At 41.8% G+C, this 23,035-nt stretch overlaps 2 pseudogenes; both read left to right on the top strand.

Annotated features, from left to right (window-relative positions):
* The first annotated feature begins 998 nt into the window (after window positions 1-998).
* On the top strand, window positions 999-2,254 carry LOC149209483 (inositol hexakisphosphate and diphosphoinositol-pentakisphosphate kinase VIP2 pseudogene; annotated as a pseudogene).
* Window positions 2,255-13,468: 11,214 nt separating this feature from the next.
* LOC149209482 (inositol hexakisphosphate and diphosphoinositol-pentakisphosphate kinase VIP1 pseudogene) overlaps window positions 13,469-23,035 on the top strand; it is a 55,080-nt pseudogene continuing 45,513 nt past the window's right edge.

Raw genomic sequence — 23,035 nt, 5'->3', positions numbered from 1 at the left:
AAGTTATTAATGATAGGACTCATGACAAGCTAGGATACGCTGGAGAATAGCCTGGAGAGGCTCCTTAGAGTCTTGGAATATGTGCGCATTCCTCCAGTTCCACAGATGCCAACAAGTGATAATGAACAGCGATCTCCAAGGGGGGGATTGTCCACTCCACCAAAGGAAGCCTTCCTGGACAGAAGAGAAACAGATGTGAGGGAAAACAAAATATGTAGACAAATCATACCAGATTGTGAGGGACGTTGGGCACTGAAAGAACATGTGCAAGTTTGTTTCTGAAGCATTCAGGCACATGGAGCATCTGCTTGGACCCTGCCAACATCTCCTTTGCAAAGACTCCCATGTAAGGTTTTTGTTCCAAAATAACAACCAGGAGAAAATGACCATCTTCATCGGACATGCAGCTTTCCAAAAACAAGTAGGAAAAAAAGGATGAGGATTCCCAGAGACAACAGAAATCATGTCATCGTATATGTTCTTAACGCTCACAGGTTTATGGATGGACCATACCAAACTATCATAAGTGCCTGTTCTGGAGACCCCCAAGCAGACAAGTCTCTCTTTTGCCATCCGCCATAGAGGAAGCGTCTATCGAGGCAGATGAAGCTCCTCCCCATCCTTCCAAATCGGAGAGGCTCCAGACCATCCCTTGATCAGTTTGTCCCACGTAAAGATCCCCAGCCTATGAAAATCATGTAGTAGTGGATGAGGTTCTTAACACTTTGCGCCCAAAGTGTTGTCCCCAGTTGGAGCTAAATGTTGTAGCTCATTCTGGCACAGCTAAATATCAAAGATATTCAAGAAAGTTCCAACACTAATTTAGGGATTCGAGAAGCTGCACATACTCGTATATACTAGACGACGCCCCACATCCAAAGCCAAAGCCAACGCGGTGGCCAAAGAGCATCGCGCAATAACATTCCTCTGCACCAGCTGCAGAAACAACAAAGGAGTCAAGTTGTTGTTTTAAATTTGTGGAATTACAAAATATGGGGATGGATGTCGATGATTCCCCCTCCAGAATCACAGTTGGACTATCTATAATGGAAAAGAAGGTTCTTTCTGCTCCCATGACGCAAATCCTTGATTGGTTGAGGGCATCTGGTGAATTTGAGATTATAATATTTGGAGACAAGGTCATTCTTGAAGAGCCAATGATGAAGTGGCCAATTTGTGATTGCTTGATTGCTTTTTATTAAACCGACTACCCTCTTGATAAAGTTGAAACTTATGTTTCTCTTCAAAAGCCTTTCCTTGTGAATGACCTTGGACCTCAACATCTTCTCCCTGATCGTCGAAAGGTATATGAGTGCCTCAAAAAATTGGCATTCGTATTCCAACTATGCACTTGTGAACAGGGATTACTCCTATCAATAGTTGGACTACTTTGTGGAGCAAGGGATTTTGTTGAAGTCCGTGGAAAGCGAATTATGAAGCCTTTTGTGGAAAAAACCATTCATGAAGATGATCATAGTGTTATGATTTACTAGCCAAATTATGGAGGAATGAAAGATTTATTTCGGAAGGTTGGAAATCATTTGAGTGAGTTTCATCCAGATGTTAGAAAAGTACGAAGAGAAGGGTCATACATATATGAAGAATTCATGCCCCCTGGGGAACAAATGTTAAGGTTTATACAATTGGGCCTAACTATGCTCATGCAGAGGCCAGAAATTCTCTCGTTGTTGATGGTGTTTTCATGAGGAGCCCTGGAGGGAAAGAGGTGAGGTATCCAGTTCTATTGACACCAACAGAAAAGAAAATAGCAATAGAAGTTTGCATAGTATTTGTTCAAGCGGTTTGTGGATTTGATCTTCTATGTTGCCAAGGAATATCTTACGTTTGTGATGTAAATGGATGGAGATTTGTAAATAATTCTTATAAGTATTATGATGATGCGGCATGTGTCTTGCACAAGATGTTCCTAGATTCTAGGACACCTCAACTTTTTAGCGGCACTTCCTCCAACTCTCCACTGGAAAGTTGCAGAACCAACTCAACCTTCTAGGCTAGGTCGTCAAGGCAGTGAAATCATTAGTACATTTGGACAGTCTGAAGAATTTGATGCTCAAATGCAATGGTGAAGGCCATGAGCAGAGACGAAACTTAAAAGCGCCATACAATTGCAATACCTTTTAGATGCAACATTAATGCGTGTTCCACGTGCCAGGTCTGGAGGGAGAGCGATAGTGATTCTGAAGACCTTGAACACACAAAAAAGCTTCAACATGGAAAAGCAGTGTGCCTTTGAGGAGACTTGCATCGAAACAATTACAGCAGAAAATCGTCTTTCCATGGACTCAACATTCAGGATAAACAAATACGGGTATCAATTCTACACCTTGCTCTTGTTTGACACACAATAGAATGCTCTTCTCATCACACACTAGATTGTCGAACATTTCACGGTGTTGGCCAGTTACTTTGATCAAAGTTTGGATTTTATATTTTCTATATATCCATAGAAAATCATAGACGGTCCAAAACATTTAAGCCCAGATCGAAGAGGATCCCGGAAGTATGAGATGCACGAAGTTTAATGTATTGTGTGCCCCCGGAAGGCAGATTTCGCAAACCACCTATCTAAAGGTCGACGGCTACAATTGATTACGGCAGCACTCTTTTTTATTCCAGAAACGATTAGAGGGCCCCCAGAGGTCGTGGTTTTGCAAAACAATTAGTACAAAGATCCATGGTTCCGATTTATTCCGATATGGCTCTGAGAAAAACCGCATATTTTGGCAAGTGCTCCCGTGGGCAGTTTTGGTTTCCCAAAAAACCATACGTAATTTTGAATACGACAAAGAGACCTCCTAGGTGATGATTGACCAATTCGTCTTATGTACATTATGTACACTTTGTAAGGAGTTGTCTTTAGTGAGATTTTTTGGAGATTTCTGGTGATGGAATCCGGTGGAAAAAATTGAGGTTAAATCTTGATTTGTATTATTTAAAATGGTTTTTTAACTACATATTTGGATTCAGCACCGTGAAAAACTCCTAGGACGCTTTGATTGTGCAGAAATTACTTATCAACCTTGCGATTTGAATAATTCGCTTCCAGATTTTAGAGAAATTTGACCAGAAAAGCCTCCAAAAAGTCTCACTGAAGACCCCTGCCCTTTGTCATATCTCGTGAGTCGGATTATCGCATTGTAAGCGTTAAAAAAAACAACAACAACACAAATGCACTTTAGGATATTATATATATTATTCAAATAAAATATATAGAACAAAATTATTTTAATCTTAGGATTTGAAAATTTCTTGAAGGAGAAACAGGTTGTAAGTGTTTTAAGAGTCATTTATGTAACTACTTTTGTAATTGTTTAATGAGTCATTTATGTAACTACTTTCGATCATACATATTATTCAAATAATATATATAGAATAAAATTATTTTAATTTTAGGATTTGAAAATTTCTTGAAGGAGAAACAGGTTTGTAACTGTTTTAAGAGTCATTTATGTAACTACTTCAGATCATACAGTTGTGAAGACAGTTATGGAGTTTCGTTCAATAGGCAGAAGTAAAAGCCGATGAATTAGATTTTGAGAGGGTTTACAGTTCAGCCTTCATGACTCACTGTTAAGATTAGGTATGTTCTATGCTAGAGCAATTTATTTAAATTTTCATAGTTAGCAATCACAACAGCATTAAGATAAACTGCAGATAGAACATAACTATAAATCGTAGAAAACAAGCCAAGGCAAGAAGACACAAGATATGGCACAAGCCAGGGACAAACCCCACAATGTGTGGGGAAACCCTTTGATCAAATCTTCTTTTATCTTCAAAATTCAGCAGAGAGAGAGAGAGAGTACATTTACAACAGAAGTCAACACTTTGACTTTATCTAGATCTAAGCATAGATCATCTCCTATAACGATGAGATCAGTTGAAGACATTTTGCTTCAACTGATACCTATCATCATGCTGCATCTGGTTCTCTAGTTGCACCACTGCATACTACATCATGCGATTGTCCATGTCCATGATCTTGCTCAAACTAATGTGCATCATCATCATGCTGCTACCCCTGCTAATGTATCATTGTGCTGCCCATGCACATGATCTCATAGCGCTGCCCATGCTAATGTATCATTGTGTTGCTCATGCACATGATTTCATAGTGCTACCCATCATGCTGCTGCCCATGCTCCATGTATTCGTTGCACAGCCCATCTACAATATATCATGTTGCTGCCCAAGACTGCATTATATGTATGTGCCTAGATCACACAACGTTCTTATCTCTATGCCACTGGTTTATATGCCTAAGCAATATCACTTTCTGAACACAGTATATAATCCCTGTTGACAGCGTTCCATTATATATATGACTGTCTACTACAACATATGTCTATGACTGTGTACAACAGCGTATGTATATTTCCATGACTGTGTATATCCATGACAATTCTTTGATGTCTCCATGGCCTGCATCATATAGAGTCTCCATACACTGCTAACTGTCTCCATGAATAAGTCTTTATGAAACTATGTGACTAGATTCTCTATTCCTGGATCTATGTTGCTGGATCCACATACATCGAGAGTGTCAACAATTTGCTACGTGCCATGACTGCACCATACCCTACTGTGGATTCCTTTACCTTGACAGCAACTTTGTTACTTACTGCGACTTCATTATCATGACCCTGTGCTCTGGAGCTGACTCGGGAAGTCGAGGCGAAACCGCACTTGAGGATGGCCAGTTTGGTTCAGGAAAAGCAACTTGCGAAGCCCATATTTCCTAATATTGTAAGCCATGCACAGCATAGAAACTGCAGCTAAACCGGAGTCGGAGATCTGTATCATCACTTCAAACTTAAGCACCTGAACTTTATGATAGTCCGTGCAGCTGGTTGCCCATAGGGTGACCGCAGGCACCACTGCTCCCAGCCCCACGAAGGCAAACGTATTGATCACGGCCGAGTGATCGAGTCCCAGCAAAAACCAGAACGGTTTACAGGCGTGCAAGCGTGGGATCAAAATCGGCCTGGTCGGATTCCGGTGCGTCTTGGATGCTGTTCGAGAGAAGCGGTTTCTGGAGTTTGGGTACCGAAGCAGTCTCGGAATTGATCTCCAAATCCCGACCTGTGTCCGCCATGGAATCAGCCATGCAACTAGGTATTCAAAAAGGACAATTGTTGCGACAGAATCAGTGTGTGAAACATCGTATTAGGTTGTATGTACTGCGGATATCTATATATGTATCCCTTTGAATGTTGTGCGATATATCTCCATTGTTGTGCATGAGTTTCCATGTCTGCGTGGAATCCTTATTATAGTAAAACCATCCGAATATTTTCACTTGTGAATATCTTGCTGCTTTGTATCATTGCCTGCGAATAGATGATTTCATAGACACGAATTTTGGGCATCACTTTGAGGGTAACTCGTTGACTGTGATTAGAGCTTTATCTGCAGCTAGGGCTTCTTCTAGGCCAGCACATTCTTTTTGGTTTTCTCCTCCTCCAAAAACCCAAGACGTGGAGAGGAGATCACCTCAAGAATGTGCACAAATGATGTCAAATCCTCATCTATTTATACCAAAATGAGGATGATGAATAGACATGTCGATTGGGCTTCTAGAGCCTACATAAGTGCTGGTCGGCTTGATAATAATTACATAAACAAAATAAATTCATATCTCCATAAATACTTATCAGAATCGGATGATCTTTGGATCAATCCTACACCTCTCGACGAGAGGGATCCAATAAAAATATCAGCTACCAGAAAAAGCTAACCCACATGGAGTTTGGCCCTAGTTGCCAATTTAACACTCCCTCTCAACTAGAGAGAACTCCATCCGTTGATCCATATGTACCACTATACTATCTCTGCCATTAGTGCCTTGCACTACTCTGTCTAGCTCTGTTGGCTCTGCTCTGCTCTGCTCAGCTCTGCTGGCTCGGCTCTGCTCTGCTCAGCACTGCTAGCTCTGCTCTGCTCAGCGCTGCTGGCTCTGCTCTGCTCAACTCAACTCTGCTAGCTTTGCTCTGTTGGCTCTGCTCTGCTCTCCTCATCTCCGCTGAACTATGAAGAAGAAGAATTGATCGAGAATGAGTCATATCATTCTCCACTGACCTGAAGTCAGTCTCAGAGTGCATACCACTAGTCCCAGACCAATCTCAACTAACCCGAAGTCAGCTTCATAGTAAGTACCACTCCTACCACTGGTCCCAGACCAGTATCGCAGTCTCAGAGAGTGTACCACTGGTCCCAGACCAGTCTCAACCGACCCGAAGTCGCGTCATAGTATGTACCACTCTCACTGGTCCCAGACCAGTACTGCACTGACACGAAGTCAGTCTCAGAGTATGTACCACTGGTCCCAGACCAGTCTCAGCCGACCCAAAGTCAGCGTCATAGCATGTACAACTCCTACCACTGGTCCCAGACCAGTATCATTGATCGCAGATCAATGGAGGACATCCTAGCGTAGGGAGTACGGTAGATACAACGATGCATCCATCGGTACTACTATGGTCCCTAACTTCATTTCCCTGCTCATTGATCAGATGAGAGGTACTTCCCATGAGTCCCAGACTACATGGGTAGGATGCCTCGACAGGAGAACTTAATCAATCTTGTCCTCACAGGAGAACACATCAATCCTGCTACAATCGCCATGGAGAACACATCAATCCAGGCTGCCATGGAGAACACATCAATCCAGGCCTCACAGGAGAACACATCAATCTTGCTACAATCGCCATGGAGAACACATCAATCCAGGCCTCACAGGAAAACTAATCATCCTGCTAAACAAGAGAGCGAATCATCTTGTCCCACAAGAGAGCGAATCATCTTGTCCCAGAAGAGAGTGAATCATCTTGTTTCAGTGCGCACCACCAGGGGAGGGTGAGTCACCCTGTGGTCGTATGTTGCTCCAATAGAACTGCAAGCCCCCCAAGGCTCCTAGAGCTCAATGTATGCAGCATGCAGGACCCTTTTACAAAGGTCTCTCGACGACTCCAAGTCGTTCGGGAAAATCACAAATTTGATCTTTCCTCAGGGTTCTGTCCTGTACATCATCTCAGTGTGATGGAGCCTCCTTGATCATCGACTTACCATATCCCAGATAAGGCAGTAATTGATGTCTATCTGCTGGAGAAATTGTCAAATACGGGATTCCTCAATAATCGAATCCCATCTCTGGTTGTCACAAAGATTCACAGTGGTATTCATCATGTGTACAAACAACTCACTGAAGAGCTTCAGCAACCAGACTGCCTCACAGAAAGCCATACTATCAGCAATGTATTCTGCCTTGGTGGTGCTCAGAGTCACTGACTTCTGCTTCCTGCTCATCCAGGATATCAAGGCAGATTCCAAACAGCACTGAGAAGTGCTCTAGTGATCCTCCATACTTCCTGCCCACTCATCATTCGAATAATCATGAGGTTTCATATTTCCGGCAGTGTATCTCAATTCATGAGAGATTGTGCCCTGAAGATATCTTAGAAGATTCTTGGCACCAATCTAGTTAGGCTCAACCAAATATGAGCTCACCATGCCAACTACAACACAGATGTCCGGATGGAGGTTCTCCAAGAACATCAACGCGAATGAGTTTATGAAACTCAGAGGCATTTCCCAAATCTGGTCCGACATCATTACCATATAACTTCTGAAAGTTACGATCCTCGAGGCAGTCACAAGCTTGCATCTTATCTTCCTACATTCAGAATCCAACTCCCTCTATCTCCTATAAATGAGAGGGTCTGCACCTGTCAGACATAGGTGCCGGTACGAGAGGTTTATCATCCACAACCTTCGAGTAATGGTTTGGATCGGTTTCACTCCTAGTGAATCTCAGCTGCATTAGACAGCTATCAATCCTCTCATATTATGCCTGAGGTGATTTTCTTCAAGCCATAAAGGGCTTTCTTCCACTTGTATACATGAGATTCCTGATTATGAGTCTCAAACTCCTTGGGTTGTTCCAAGCCTGTGGACCTGCTGTAAGAGGGGAATGGTCCCCTTATAATATTTTCCTTCGATACATTTCAAACATGTACCTTCATGCTTCTTTTTGAATTCAGGCATCCTAGTCACCATTTGACTTACAGACCTCTAGAGCTGAGTCAATGGACATGGTCCCCAGTGGACTTCCTGCAACTTGATACAACCCTGAACTCAAAAACATCTTTAAAAGATCTATTTTCAAACACGTACCTTTCCATTGATAAGTGCCACCCTGCAATCTTTGACTTCCATTTACGAGATGGACATCAGGTTCGATCAGGTACATAAAAGAGATTTTGGGGTTCCTTGCTTTCATGGAAGAGTCGACCATTTCCTTGATGACCTGCATTACCAGTCATTCTTTTGGTCATTGAAGATGTCCCAGGAATGATTGTTATCTTCATCAAGAGATGTGTCTCTGCCATTCGGACACTCCTTCGCATAACGGCCGAACTTATTTCTTCAAGGCATCCGCCTTTCCTTCCGCCCTTAGATCCGAACTTCCCAATGAAGTGATCTTAAGATGGACCATCAAAATCTTCCGCTGCGCCATTCTGATAACATTCTTTGCTTTGAATTCACCCTCGGTGAATTTTGAGCAACCCATTGATCCTTCTGTCTTGTCCCAACTGTCTTTGGTGAGTGCTATTTCACTCTGGCTTGGGCATTGTCTTCACCTCAGCTCTGATACCATGTTAAGATTAGGTATGTTCTATGCTAGAGAAATTTATTTAAATTTTCATAGTTAGCAATCACAACAGCATTAAGATAAACTGCAGATAGAACATAGCTATAAATCGTAGAAAACAAGCCAAGGCAAGAGGACACAAGATATGGCGCAAGCCAGGTACAAACCCCACAATGTGTGGGGAAACCCTTTGATCAAATCTTCTTTTATCTTCAAAATTCAGCAGAGAGAGAGAGAGTACATTTACAACAGAAGTCAACACTTTGACTTTATCTAGATCTAAGCATAGATCATCTCCTATAACGATGAGATCAGTGGAAGACATTTTGCTTCAACTGATACCTATCATCATGCTGCATCTGGTTCTCTAGTTGCACCACTGCATACTACATCATGCGGTTGTCCAGGTCCATGATCTTGCTCAAACTAATGTGCATCATCATCATGCTGTTGCCCCTGCTAATGTATCATTGTGCTGCCCATGCACATGATCTCATAGTGTTGCCCATGCTAATGTATCATTGTGCTGCCCATGCACATGATCTCATAGTGCTGCCCATGCTAATGTATCATTGTGCTGCTCATGCACATGATTTCATAGTGCTACCCATCATGCTGTTGCCCATGCTCCATGTATTTGTTGCACAACCCATCTACAATATATCATGTTGCTGCCCAAGACTGCATTATATGTATGTGCCCAGATCACACAACGTTCTTATCTCTATGCCACCGGTTTATATGCCTAAGCAATATCACTTTCTGAACACAGTATATAATCCCTGTTGACAGCGTTCCATTATATATATGACTGTCTACTACAACATATGTCTATGATTGTGTACAACAGCGTATGTATATTTCCATGACTGTGTATATCCATGACAGTTCTTTGATGTCTCCATGGCTTGCATCATATAGATTCTCCATACACTGCTAACTGTCTCCATGAATAAGTCTTCATGAAACTATGTGACTAGATTCTCTATTCCTGGATCTATGTTGCTGGATCCACATACATCGAGAGTGTCAACAATTTGCTACGTGCCATGACTGCACCATACCCTACTGTGGATTCCTTTACCTTGACAGCAGCTTTGTTACTTACTGCGGCTTCATTATCATGACCCTGTGCTCTGGAGCTGACTCGGGAAGTCGAGGCGAAACCGCACTTGAGGATGGCCAGTTTGGTCCAGGAAAAGCAACTTGCGGAGCCCATATTTCCTAATATTGTAAGCCATGCACAACATAGAAACTGCAGCTAAACCGGAGTCGAAGATCTGTATCATCACTTCAAACTTAAGCACCTGAACTTTATGATAGTCCGTGCAGCTGGTTGCCCACAGGGTGACCGCAGGCACCACTGCTCCCAGCCCTACGAAGGCAAACGTATTGAGCACGGCCGAGTGATCGAGTCCCAGCAAAAACCAGAACGGTTTTCAGGCGTGCAAGCGTGGGATCAAAATCGGCCTAGTCGGATTCCGGTGCGCCTTGGATGCTGTTTGAGAGAAACGGTTTCTGGAGTTCGGGTACCGAAGCAGTCTCGGAATTGATCTCCAGATCCCGACCTGTGTCCGCCATGGAATTAGCCATGCAACTAGGTATTCAAAAAGGACAGTTGCTGCGACAGAATCAGTGTGTGAAACATCGTATTAGGTTGTATGTACTGCGGCTATCTATATATGTATCCCTTTGAATGTTGTGCGATATATCTCCATTGTTGTGCATGAGTTTCCATGTTTGCGTGGAATCCTTATTATAGTAAAACCATCCGAATATTTTCACTTGTGAATATCTTGCTGCTTTGTATCATTGCCTGCGAATAGATGATTTCATAGACACGAATTTTGGGCATCACTTTGAGGGTAACTCGTTGACTGTGATTAGAGATTTATCTGCAGCTAGGGCTTCTTCTAGGCCAGCACATTCTTTTTGGTTTTCTCCTCCTCCAAAACCCAAGACGTGGAGAGGAGATCACCTCAAGAATGTGCACAAATGATATCAAATCCTCATCTATTTATACCAAAATGAGGATGATGAATAGACACGTCGGTTGGGCTTCTAGAGCCTACATAAGTGCTGGTCGGCTTGATAATAATTACATAAACAAAATAAATTCATATCTCTATAAATACTTATCGGAATCGGATGATCTTTGGATCAATCCTACACCTCTCGACGAGAGGGATCCAACAAAAATATCAGCTGCCAGAAAAAGCTAACCCACATGGAGTTTGGCCCTAGTTGCCAATTTAACAACATTATGTACACATGCTATCTTTGTAAGGAGTTGTCTTTAGTGAGACTTTTTGGAGATTCCGGTGATGGAATCCGGTGGAAAAAATTGAGGTTAAATCTTGATTTGTATTATTTAAAATGGTTTTTTAACTACATATTTGGATTCAGCGCCCTGAAAAACTCCTAGGGCGCTTTGATTGTGCAGAAATTACCTATCAACCTTGCGATTTGAATAATTCGCTTCCAGATTTTAGAGAAATTTGACCGAAAAAGCCTCCAAAAAGTCTTACTGAAGACAACTGCCCTTTGTAATATCTCGTGAGTCAGATTATCGCATTGTAAGCGTTAAAAAAAACAACAACAACACAAATGCACTTTAGGATATTATATATATTATTCAAATAAAATATATAGAACAAAATTATTTTAATCTTAGGATTTGAAAATTTCTTGAAGGAGAAACAGGTTTGTAACTGTTTTAAGAGTCATTTATGTAACTACTTTTGTAACTGTTTTATGAGTCATTTATGTAACTACTTCCGATCATACATATTATTCAAATAATATATATAGAATAAAATTATTTTAATTTTAGGATTTGAAAATTTCTTGAAGGAGAAACAGGTTTGTAACTGTTTTAAGAGTCATTTATGTAACTACTTCAGATCATACAGTTGTGAAGACAGTTATGGAGTTTCGTTTAATAGGCAGAAGTAAAAGCCGACGAATTAGATTTTGAGAGGGTTTACAGTTCAGCCTTCATGACTCACTATTGTAATCAAAAATCTTTTTGAAACCTAAATATTATATTGCAATGTGATCCCAGCATTGGGAAGTTACAGTCATTGTCTTTCTCTTGGGTTTCAGCTTTCAAATTTATGTATTTTCCTCTCTTGGAGTATGTAAGATGTAGTTGGTGCTTTGGTTTAGTTTTTGATGAATTTACGTAATTGTACTCGTGATAATTAATCCTAGAGCCCTTAATGGGCGCTCCACATCCAGGAACCTCATTCATATTTTCTCAGTCTTACATTATTCTTTCTACAGAGTTAAAGAACAAATTCTTAATTTCTTATGCCAAAACTTTGTCTCTTCCATTTTTTGCTTTACACCTCCACCCTGCAACTCTCATAGCCTCTCTGGCCATTCTTCTTTGGAAGGCTAGGGTTTCAAACTATAACTTTTGGTTACAAGCCTTCATGGCCTGTACTTCCAGGCATTATTTTTTTTTTTAATCCAATCTCAAAATATCTCGGGCACTGGTTCCCCTATAGCTAGGAATTGTCCCCTGAGGTACAACATTTTTTGGCACCGTTGCCAGGGATCAGAGACACAAAGCTATTTTTCAGTGGGTTTTACAAAGTTTTAATTTGATTCTTGGAGAGTGAAAATTCCCATTAGTTTGTTGTATATTTTCACCTGTCATCTTAACTTTGGGGTTTCCTTTTCTGCATTTTCAAGATGGAAATTTCTACATTATGTTTTAACAATTTTATTCCAGCAAAAGAGAAATTAATTGAATCGCAGAAAAACCCTCAAAGGTGATACTTTATATATTTTTTTGGTGCTCCTATGTATGATATTTATTCTTCAGATGAGGGTTTTGATTCCTCAGCATATTCTCCATTTTATGACACCTATAGTTCAAAATATGAAGACTTTGTTGCAGATTTCCAAGAAGATTCATTTTTTGGCAAATGGCAAGGAAATCATCTACAACAACCTTTTCAGGAAAATCTTGGAGGTGAAGAGTTAAACAATGTTTGTGGCTGCCCTAACCAAGAAGATATCCATTAGCAGACTTTTCAAGAATATGAGGCAGCTACAATTTTTTCTCGACAGCTTTATGACCCAGTGGCTGACTATATGACAGTTTTCTTTGGTAAACAACAAACATCATTTTTGGGGTATGTGTCAAGTTTTTTATCTAGAAATTTTATATGGTTCATACTTGTTCTTATTTTTCATTTTTAGCGGTATGGAGGCATTAGGCTCAGCACTCAAATGCTGGCATGGTACCACTGGAAGGTGGATTTCACTTGAACGAACCAGGTCTTCTTTACATATAGGACTTGTCCATAAATAAGCTCAGGTATTGAGCGTTTTATTTCGAGTTGCATTTGTTCAGTTAAATTTTTAGCTGATAAATAAGGGTGACTGTCCCAGTTGGAAATAATTTTGCAAAGGTTTTAGATTTCAAGAATGTCAGGTTTCAGTTTTTAGATTTCAAGGTTTTTAGAATCTTTGACTCCATGCCCAAAAAAGGCCATTGATCTATAGTTCTCAGCACTTTGCGCCCAAATTGTTGTCCCCAGTTGGAGCAAGATGTTGTAGCTCATTCGGGCACAGTTAAAATATCAAATATCTTCAAGAAAGTTCCAACACTACTTCAGGGATTTGAGACGCCGCACATACTCCTATGTGTGAGAGGGCCCGCCATAGCTAAAGACAAATAACACGCGGTGGCCAAAGAGCATCACATAGTAACATTCCTCTAAACCAGCTGCAGAAACAACAAAGGAGTCTAGTTGTCGTTTTGAATCTGTGGAATTGCAAAAGATGGGGATGCATGCCAACGATTGCCCCTCCAGAATCACAGTTGGAGTATGCGTAATGGAAAAGAAGGTTCTTTCTGCTCCCATGATGTAAATACTTGATCGATTGAGGTCATTTAGTGAATTTGAGATTATAATATTCAGATACAAGGTCATTATTGAAGAGCCAATGATCAAGTGGCCAATTTGTGATTGCTTGATTGATTATTAATCACACTACCCTCTTCAGAAAGTTGAAGCTTATGTTTCTCTTCACAAGCATTTCCTTGTGAATGAGCTTGGACCTTGTTGAAAGCTCAAAAATATTTGCCTCAACATCGAGGAAAACCACCCAGTAGGGAACTTAGAGCAACTCCTTTTCCGTTTGGGATGGTGGCTCCCACTGGGTTGATGGGACCAGTTTCCCTTAAAATATATATATATATAAATAGATGAAGAATATATAAGTGTGAAGCTAATGAATGTAGATAAAATAGAGAAATAAATATAACTAAAAGCCTTATAATATCTATCAAGGGAAAATGTATCTTTTATATATGTGACTTAAGAAAGATTTCATTCATATGTAGATCATCAAATCATTCATGAAGATAAAATAAATAATAATAACTAGTTTAATTAAATTAGTTGATATAATTCACTTCACATGTAAGATATAGTTGTTCATCTATATACTTAAAATATTTTGATTAAAACACATCAATAGCGATAATTATTCAATCGTATGCAATAACATATATGACAAACTTGAAATAAAGTAGTAATTCAACTCATAAACATAGCATCAGCCTACAGATAGTAGTACCCGATACACATTAACTCTTCTCATAAGTAAAATCAGAGTGATTCTTCTTCTATTAAGATATATTTTCAGCTACAGCAGCGCAAACCAAAAGCCTTCTTGCAAAAATTCAGAACCCTTCTTCATAACAATGAAGGGGATTTATAGTTTTAAATCAAAACTCAAATATAGAAAAGTTCCATAAAATGTTGGTGTGGTTTAAACAAACCAAGCTTAAAATAAAATACAAGATAATAATAGAGTGATGTTATAACAACTTTATCATGATCGGGAGGAAGGGTTGGGAACGGTCCCCTAGGGTCAATTTTGGGGTTAAAAGCCCAAGTTTTGGGGCAGAAAGCCCAACTTTTTGTATAGGAAGGTAAAGTCTCCACATTTTGTGGTCATGGAGCGTGAAGATGTAAAGAGTCATAAAGGGTTTCCGCCCTTAGTTTATGTAACTTGTGTCAGCTTTAAGAGATTCACCCATGGTCCGCGGACCACGGGATTGTATAAAAAGGGAAGTCTTAGAAGAGTCTAAGTCAATTCAGTTGAGTTGAGTCTTGTTATGTTTTATGTAATGGGTGTGTGAGAGCTAAGAGTGAAGAGTCTTAGCGTAGGAAAGAGGCTCTGCAGCTGAGTGCGCAGAGGCCTAGAGTAGAAGTCCGCAGCTGAGTGCGTGGGCCCCTGTAGCTGTGTGCGTAGGGCAGTTAGAGTCTGTAAAGAAGATCTGAAGCCTAAATAAAGAGAATTATTCTGTAATTACCTGTGTATGATCTGTTTTACTTCTGCATATGATTATGTTTTGATGAATATTGGGCTTATGTTTTAATGTTGTATTGATGCACAAATCCATATGTTTTTCTTTGTTATATGAATGCAAGTAAGAATATCTGTTTACGCAAAATCATCCTAATGCATGTTGAAGTTAACTAGATACTTAAGTTAACTTGAATAAATACAGAAGTAATAGTAATTATAGAGGCGCGTAAGTGTTTGATCTGCCTATCTAGGGTACGCAAAGGACAGTCATAGACCTTCGCAGAGGTCTAGAGGATGACTAAGAAGAGTTTATCGATAAGCCCTAAAAGGCTTATCTACCTGCACGAAGGAAGGTTTAGGGCATTAAACGACATCACTACCATCTCTGGGTGCGGAAACTTGGTTCCTGCATCCCCCCATACTGCTTCAGGTGAGACTTCAATCCGCGCTCCGCAAATTGATGCCGAAAGGGCCAATAGTGTAGGGATTTGCTTGGCTAATCAACGTTGAACCTGGATCAAGGACCATCAATCCAAAAAATGGTTTCGTTGCCGAGACTAGGATCTGCATAAAGAGATGTGTGATGTCGCATCACTAGAATCCAACTAAGAAGGAGATTGAAGACTAGCTGGATAGAAAGATCCACGAATTCGCTGCGCAAGAGAACAAGAATCCGCGATTGACAAGAGAACAGTGGTTGGACAAATATATGTACACAGAAATACACGAAATCTTCTTCTATTCCTTCTCGGTCGAATCATATGGGTGAATTGCGAAATTGGTAGACGGCCAAGGAAGGTGGAGGCTTGACGATCCAATAGTCTAGACCCCGGAGTTAGTTCGGAGATTAGAAGCCTCCGAAGATAAGATCGCATGCGTTGCCGATCATTGGCTCGATCGTATCATAGGAGGATTTGTGACAGAGTTCGCAGTCGATACTTCGGTCAGTTATAGCGAAACAGAGTGTCGCTTCTTTAAGGGACCGCGAGGTAAGTATTTAAGGTCTTTAAATACTTGGATTAAGATGCTCTTATGTGAAAATTGGGTTATGCAGCTACCTTGATGTTTGGAGCTACATGAAGTGGAAAGACCTTCAGGAATAGAGGGAAAACAGACCCTGAATATAGCCCATTGATTGGACCTCCTCTGAGTGACGATGAGGAAGAAGCACATGCTTCTCCACAGAGCGTTGTTCAACTGATAAGACAAGGGTTCCCACAAATACCCCATCCACCCACACCACCTCCATCTTCACCTCCACCACATATGCCTTCGCCACACCACTGCCACCTCTACCACCATCCAATATGGCAAATTTAATAAAATTGTCGGTGTTCAAGGGGTCGGGAACTGAGGACCCGAGCCAATTTTGGTTCATCGCAAAGGTTGTATGGGAAGCTCAGGGTATTACAGATGATTATATGAAGAAAGCAACATTGGTTACTACTTTTCAAGAATATGCGCTAACATGGTACATTAAGTACTGCACTGATAATCCGACGGTTGCATTAGCAGATATTCATACCGCGCTGAATAAGGAATTCAGTAGGCCTAAATCTGAAGCTCGATCAATTGTGAGATTCAAGGAGATCATGATGAATCCTGGGGAGACACCTTGGGATTTGGATCAAAGGTTGAAGTGCACAATCTGTGAAGCTAACATGAATCTTACGGATGGGCAACACCGCAAATGGTTTGTGGCTTCGCTCCTGCCTCATCTAAGGGTTGCTTTGTCACAACAAAAGATTGGAACCCAGGCAAAAACCCTAGAGATTACAATGAGGTTGCACGAGACACCGATGCAAGATGCTAATTTAGGGATTCAGTAGATTCACGCGTAGTTACAGAACCTGTGCCTAGAATTTCAAAGTCTGAAGAAAGATAGAACAGCTCGGCCAGAGGTGCACGAAGAAGTTTGGTGCATGAAGTGAAAAAGTCAGGGGCATGACAAAGATCATTGTCCAGTCTTCATGAATTATGTTGCAGTAGGGGGACCAATGCCTCTGAGGCTAGAAGCTCCAGCAGGGCCAAGTACAGGGCCCGCTCTATGGTGTGTATCTGTCAAGTAGCAGGAAAACATGCAACAGACAATTGCCATTTGCTGCAGAAATTTGTACAAACACCGCAACAACTCTTCTGCAACTTTTGTTAATCAGTAGGTCATGATGAGCGTAATTGTCGTAGTTATGAGCTAAGTGGATAGAACGCTCAAATATACGGTGCAAGCAGAAACCCGGCCTCCAGACCAAGTCGCTGGGGGAGCACAAGGCGAATATCAGGGGTGCAGACAAGGCCGAGGTGGAGGAGGACCTGGGACACTACACATGAGATTGCCTAAACCCGACAGGTCATTTCTTACAACTATGGAGGACCGGGACACTACACATGAGATTGCCTGAACCCGACACGTCTGTCATCCCGATATTGTACTCAGTTTCACCATGTGACAAAGTATTTCCCTGTATTATTAGCTAAGATACACGAAAAGGGAGCGCAGCCTCAGCAGCCAACTCAAAACCTGCAGATGATGAGGGCTAAGCCTCGTGAGGAGTATCCTAAGGTAAATATTGTGCTGCAGAGTGGAATGAAGACTAGCGAAGATAAGGGGAAGCAGCCTGAAGAAGGTGAATGGGTCCGCAAAGCACCAGAAAAGGAGATCGGGTTTGATCTAGAGTGCAAAGGAAACATTTATGGAAGCAAAGAAAAGCTTTGTTGAGGCCTCTACCTCGGGAATTCAGGAGAAGCCAGCTGAAGAGATGGACCCCTCCATGCTTACTACTTTCTTGGAGACCTGTATGAAGCTGTTGCGCGATAGCAAGGCTATGAATGGACTGTAGGAGCTGATCAATAAGTGTGCTAGAAAAGAAAACACTCCTGACGGACCACACGTAGTTAGGAAGATTGGTAAGCATAAGGCGAGAATGGGGCGTGAGATGAGGCTCACTACACAGATAGGAGAATATGAGATGGATCAAGTTATTCTAGATTTGGGGTCGAACGCGAATGTTTTTCCTAAACAGACATGGGAGACGATGGGGAGACCTGTGCTGCAGTGGTCTCCGATTCAATTAAGAATGACAAACCAGCATAAAATCATCCCCATGGGAAGATTGCATGGAGTGACAGTTGATATTGAGGGCACGAGCTCATTGGCTAATTTTGAAGTGATAGAGATCATGGATGAAAATAATCCCTACCCTGCACTCCTTGGGATCGATTAGGCTACTGACATGAATGGGGTAATCTATTTGAAGAAGTGGAAGATGATATTTGAGAAGAAAGCTCTCCGCGTAGTAGTGCCCCTCAACCCTACAGAAGGACTGCGTTATACTAAATCGGTCCACGATTATGAAAGCGATGATGATTTGGACCATATTTATAAGATAATGGCACAAGATCAGGATTGGGTGAATCCGATAGCAAATGGACACATTGTCTGGGATCGCAAAATTTCCTGCACATTAGATTCAGATGAGGAGTTGGAGCACCGGCAGAACCAATTGCATGAAGTATCTACGTTGCGTTGTAATATGATGACCAAGTCGTTGCACTGTCTATCCTCGGAGGTAAGGAATCTTCCCTATTATGATGGTTTACCTGATGTCGATAAGTTTTTGGATGCATTCGAAAGAGAAGTGCTAGAGAAGCATCGCTTCTAGGCCTTAGATTGGGCATTGCGCACTACGCCTACGAGATGGTGGGGTACGCACAAAGACAGTTTTGATGATTGGTGCATTTACGGAAAGATGACGAGATTATGGTTTGGTCACCCACAACTACGGCTAATAGAGAAATATGATGGAAGGAATGACTCGCATGATCACCTGGCCAAATGGACTAAGGTTTATGGAGCGGAGCCTCAGCCTGAATGGGTGCATCTGTTTTGTCATACTCTATATGTAACATTGATGAAATGGTACTTGGAAACAAAGCTCCGCCATGGCACTAAAGAATGGGACGTTTTTCAATAGGGATTCTTGATGATGTTTAGCTTTGAGGATGGGTTTAAAAGTATTGATGAGGCATTGCAGGAAGTCAAGGCAAAAATATTCAGAGTACCGCAGGATCCCTTGGACTTAATTCAACCCGATTGGACCACACAGCTATGCCACACGTTGGAGTGCTATAATGTGACTATCAAAGAAGAGGACGAGGACCCGAGGAACATTAATATCCCAGAGACTGAAGGTCACCGCAAAGTTGAAGGACCGCAAATTGAAAATCCAGATATCACCGCACTGCTAAAAACAAGACAAGTGAACATTGGGACAGAGGTGGAGCTGAAGTTTGCAAAGATTGGGGACTACTGGGATGACACAACTATAGATAAGGTCATTGAACTGCTCCACGAATACCAGGGCTTGTCCCTACGAAGTTCTCAGACCTAAAGGGGATAATAGGGAACTTGGGAGTTATGAAAATTACGTTGAAACTAGACGTGAAGCCGATCACGCAGAGGCCTTACCGCCTCAATCCGAAGTATAAAGAAAGGGTCCACTTAGAGTTGGACAAAATTCTTGTGGCGGGTATTATTGAACTGGTAGAAGAGTCTAATTGGGTGAGCCCAATAGTAGTTCAAGAAAGGAAGCAGAAGGATGAAATAAGGATATGCGTAGATCTCAGGAAGTTGAATGACATATGTGTACATGATCCCTTTCCAGCTTCGTTCACTGACGAAGTGCTGGATAATGTAGGAGGACAAGAGGCATATTCATTCACGGATGGTCTCTCGGGGTACCATCAGATCAAGATCTCACCGGAGGATAGAAGTAAGATTATTTTCGCCACCGAGTGGGGGTGCTTTCAGTACACTGTAATGCCTTTTGGACTGAAGAACGTGTCGGAGATATTTTCGCGCGTAGTCATCACGACGTTAAGGACTTTATTCACAAGTTTCTAGAGGTATACTTTGACGATTGGACGGTGTTTGGGCTAGTGAAACGCCATGTGGCCAGCCTACGATTGATGTTGGATAAATGTCAGAGGTATCAGATCACGCTCAATTTGAAGAAATGTTTGTTCTGTGTTCCTTTCATAATCTTGTTGGGCCATGTGGTGTGCAGACAAGGATTAATGGTCAACCTAGCTAAGATAGCAGTTATAATTATTTTAGAAGCACCAAGAAGTGTGAAATGGCTACGCGCAACGCTGGGGCATACGGGATACTATAGAAAGTTCATTAAGAGTTATGCCCAGATTACTGTGCTAATGGAGAAGTTGCTAAAGAAGGATGCTACATTTTGTTGCAATGAAGAATGTCAGCAAAGTTTAGATGTGTTAAAGGGGAAGATGGTCACCATGCCGATCCTAGTCTTCCCAGATTGGAAGAAGGAATTTCATGTGCATGTGTATGCGTCATGTATTTTGCTCGGGGCAGTACTGACATGGGACGATGAGGGAGAGTTGGATCACCCTATAGCGTTTGCGAGTGGGAAGTTGTCTAAAGCTAAGAATAATTATTCAACGACAAGACGTGAAGGCTTGGCCATGGTATATGCACTCTAGAAGTTTAGACACTACTTGCTAGGCAGACACTTTAAGATGTATATAGACCATTATGCATTGAAGTACTTGGTGAACAAACCTGTATTGGGGGGGAAGATATGCAGATGGTCGTTGTTTCAGGAATATGATTTCGAAGTTATTGTGAAGCCAGGAAAATTGAATGTCAGATCGGATCATCTGTCGTGCATTGAAACAGGAAAGGAACCTACTAATTTGGCGGAAGGACTGCCTGACACGCAGCTCTTTGCAGTGCGTGTCATGGACAATCAATTTGCATATTTCATACACTTCTTGGCGACGGGGAGGAGTTGGTGGTGTGCGTGGTAGAATTTTCTATCATTGTGGGGCACTTATATAAAATGGGGTCGGATGAAATACTGCGACGTTATGTGCCTAAGTTTGAACGAAGAAGCATCCTCACTGAAGCTCATGGAGGAGCTGCGGGAGGACATTATGTAGGAAAAGCAACAGCACAGAAGCTTTTACGCAATGGGTTATGGTGGTCAACGTTGCATAAGGATTCCAAGGTTTATTGTAAGGCATGTGATGCATGTTAGAGGATGGGCAGGCCATCGTAGAGGGATGAGCTACTTATAAATCCGCAGTTGTCATTACAGCCATTTGAGAAGTGGGAGATTGATTTTGTAGGACCAATTCAGCCTCTAGGAAAGAAGACACGTGCGCGATACATCATCACCGTGGCAGAGTATTTGACCAAATGGATGGAGGCGTAGCCTGTGGAGGACTGTACCAGGGAAACATTAGCAAAGTTCATCTTTGAGTATGAACTGACTAGGTTTGGTTGCCCGAAGATTTTTATGAGCGATCGTGGTACGCATTTCCTTAATGAGACGATCAACGCGTTGATAGAGGAATTCCAATTTTATCACCAAAAGAGTATATCGTATCACCCGCAGGCTAATGGGATAGTTGAAGCATTTAATAAGATATTGGAGAATGCGCTGACGAATGTTTGCAATGCTCAAAGAAATGACTGGGATGTGCACGTACCTGTGGTGATATGGGCTTACAAGACAACTTGCAAAACGCTGACTAGACAAATGCCTTTCAGGCTAGTTTATGGCGTAGAAGTTGTGATGCCGATGGAGTACATTGTACCTAGTCTGCACATAGTGGCATTCACAGGAATTGCGGATCGCGAAACCCTAGAAGAAAGGCTCCCGCAGCTAAAAGAGCTAGAAGAAGATAGATTTTTGGCTAGATTCCATCAACAAGTTCAAAAGGAGCGCGAAAAGGCATGGCATGATCGGCACATCAAACTATGCATCTTCAAGGTAAATGATTTAATGTTGTTATATGACAGCAAGTTTGATCAATTTCCAGCAAAATTTTGGATGCATTGGCTGGGGCCCTATCTCATCAAGGAGATTACTGATAGTGGAGCAGTTCAGCTGGTGAAGTTGAATGGAGAGCCATTTCCATGGAAGGTAAATGGAAGCCAATTGAAGCCATACACTAGGGATTCGGCCAAATGACTATATGGTGGAAGCACAGTCTTAGCGCTCCAGGAAGCTGAAAGGAGGTGTGGGACTATAAACTACATTGCCTGGGTTGTAGAGCTGCGTAACTAGGGACTACGCGGAAAGGAGGAATGCCACAGTATTAGCAGAAGCATGAAGGGAGTTGTGTTATAGGAGAAGAGACCCCGCAGGTTAGCCAGAAAGTGATTGTTATGGTCACTGTTCATGAGTTGACAGTGAGAAAACGACTAAGTGGAGTGGGGGGCGACATTTAAGTCAGAATTTAAGAGCGAGATCTTTGAAAATATGTGACCAATCTAGCATTTATGAGCGGATTTTGGGTGGAATGGTTGGATTCGAATTTGAATTTTCCTATAAATAACAGATGGCCGCCCAACGAAAAACACTTTTCTTCTGAGAATTAGGGTGTTGATCTATCAGGCGCACATGAACCTTGAGAATTTCAAGGCTTTGGTGGCTAGTTCAGTATTTTACAAGTTGCCTAAAGCAACCCAGGAGCTTCTTACTAGCCTCATGTCGACGTCCGTAAAAACCGTAAGTGCTGCAAGATCGATGGCCTCTGTGGGAGTTGGACCTGAGGTTGTAAGTGTAGAGGTGCTCGTAGAAGTGCCAAAATTTCCGAGGTCACCCAAGCTGAGGCCTACAACAACCAAAGAGGGTCCTAAGACAAAGAAGGACAAGCAGAAAGCAAAACAATCGGTGCGCGAGTCGATGAGAAAGCACTAGAAGAAAGAGAAGCCTACTGTGTAGGAAAAGGGCAAGGTAGTAGAAATAGAATCCAATGAGGGCATGGAAGACACTGGTATGGGCATAAAGGATATTGATATTGAGGGGGTAGACCCTATTTCCAAGTTACCAGAATACATTCCTCCATGCTGAGGCAGGGTGAAGGTCCCAAAGGACCCTGATGATGGTAAATTCTTACTTAACACATCGTTGCTTCCATACAAGATCACGTTAGAAGGACCGTGCCTAGCGCATGTCCCCCATTTAAAACTTGAGGATTGGGACCTAGCGATAC

The sequence above is a fragment of the Pinus tabuliformis genome, chromosome 1_2 (assembly GCF_031772625.1).
Source record: "Pinus tabuliformis cultivar Carrire ecotype Pingquan chromosome 1_2, CPIR1, whole genome shotgun sequence".
Lineage (NCBI taxonomy): Eukaryota > Viridiplantae > Streptophyta > Pinopsida > Pinales > Pinaceae > Pinus > Pinus tabuliformis.
Note: the sequence above shows the minus strand (reverse complement) of the source record. Positions and strands in the feature narration are given on the sequence as shown.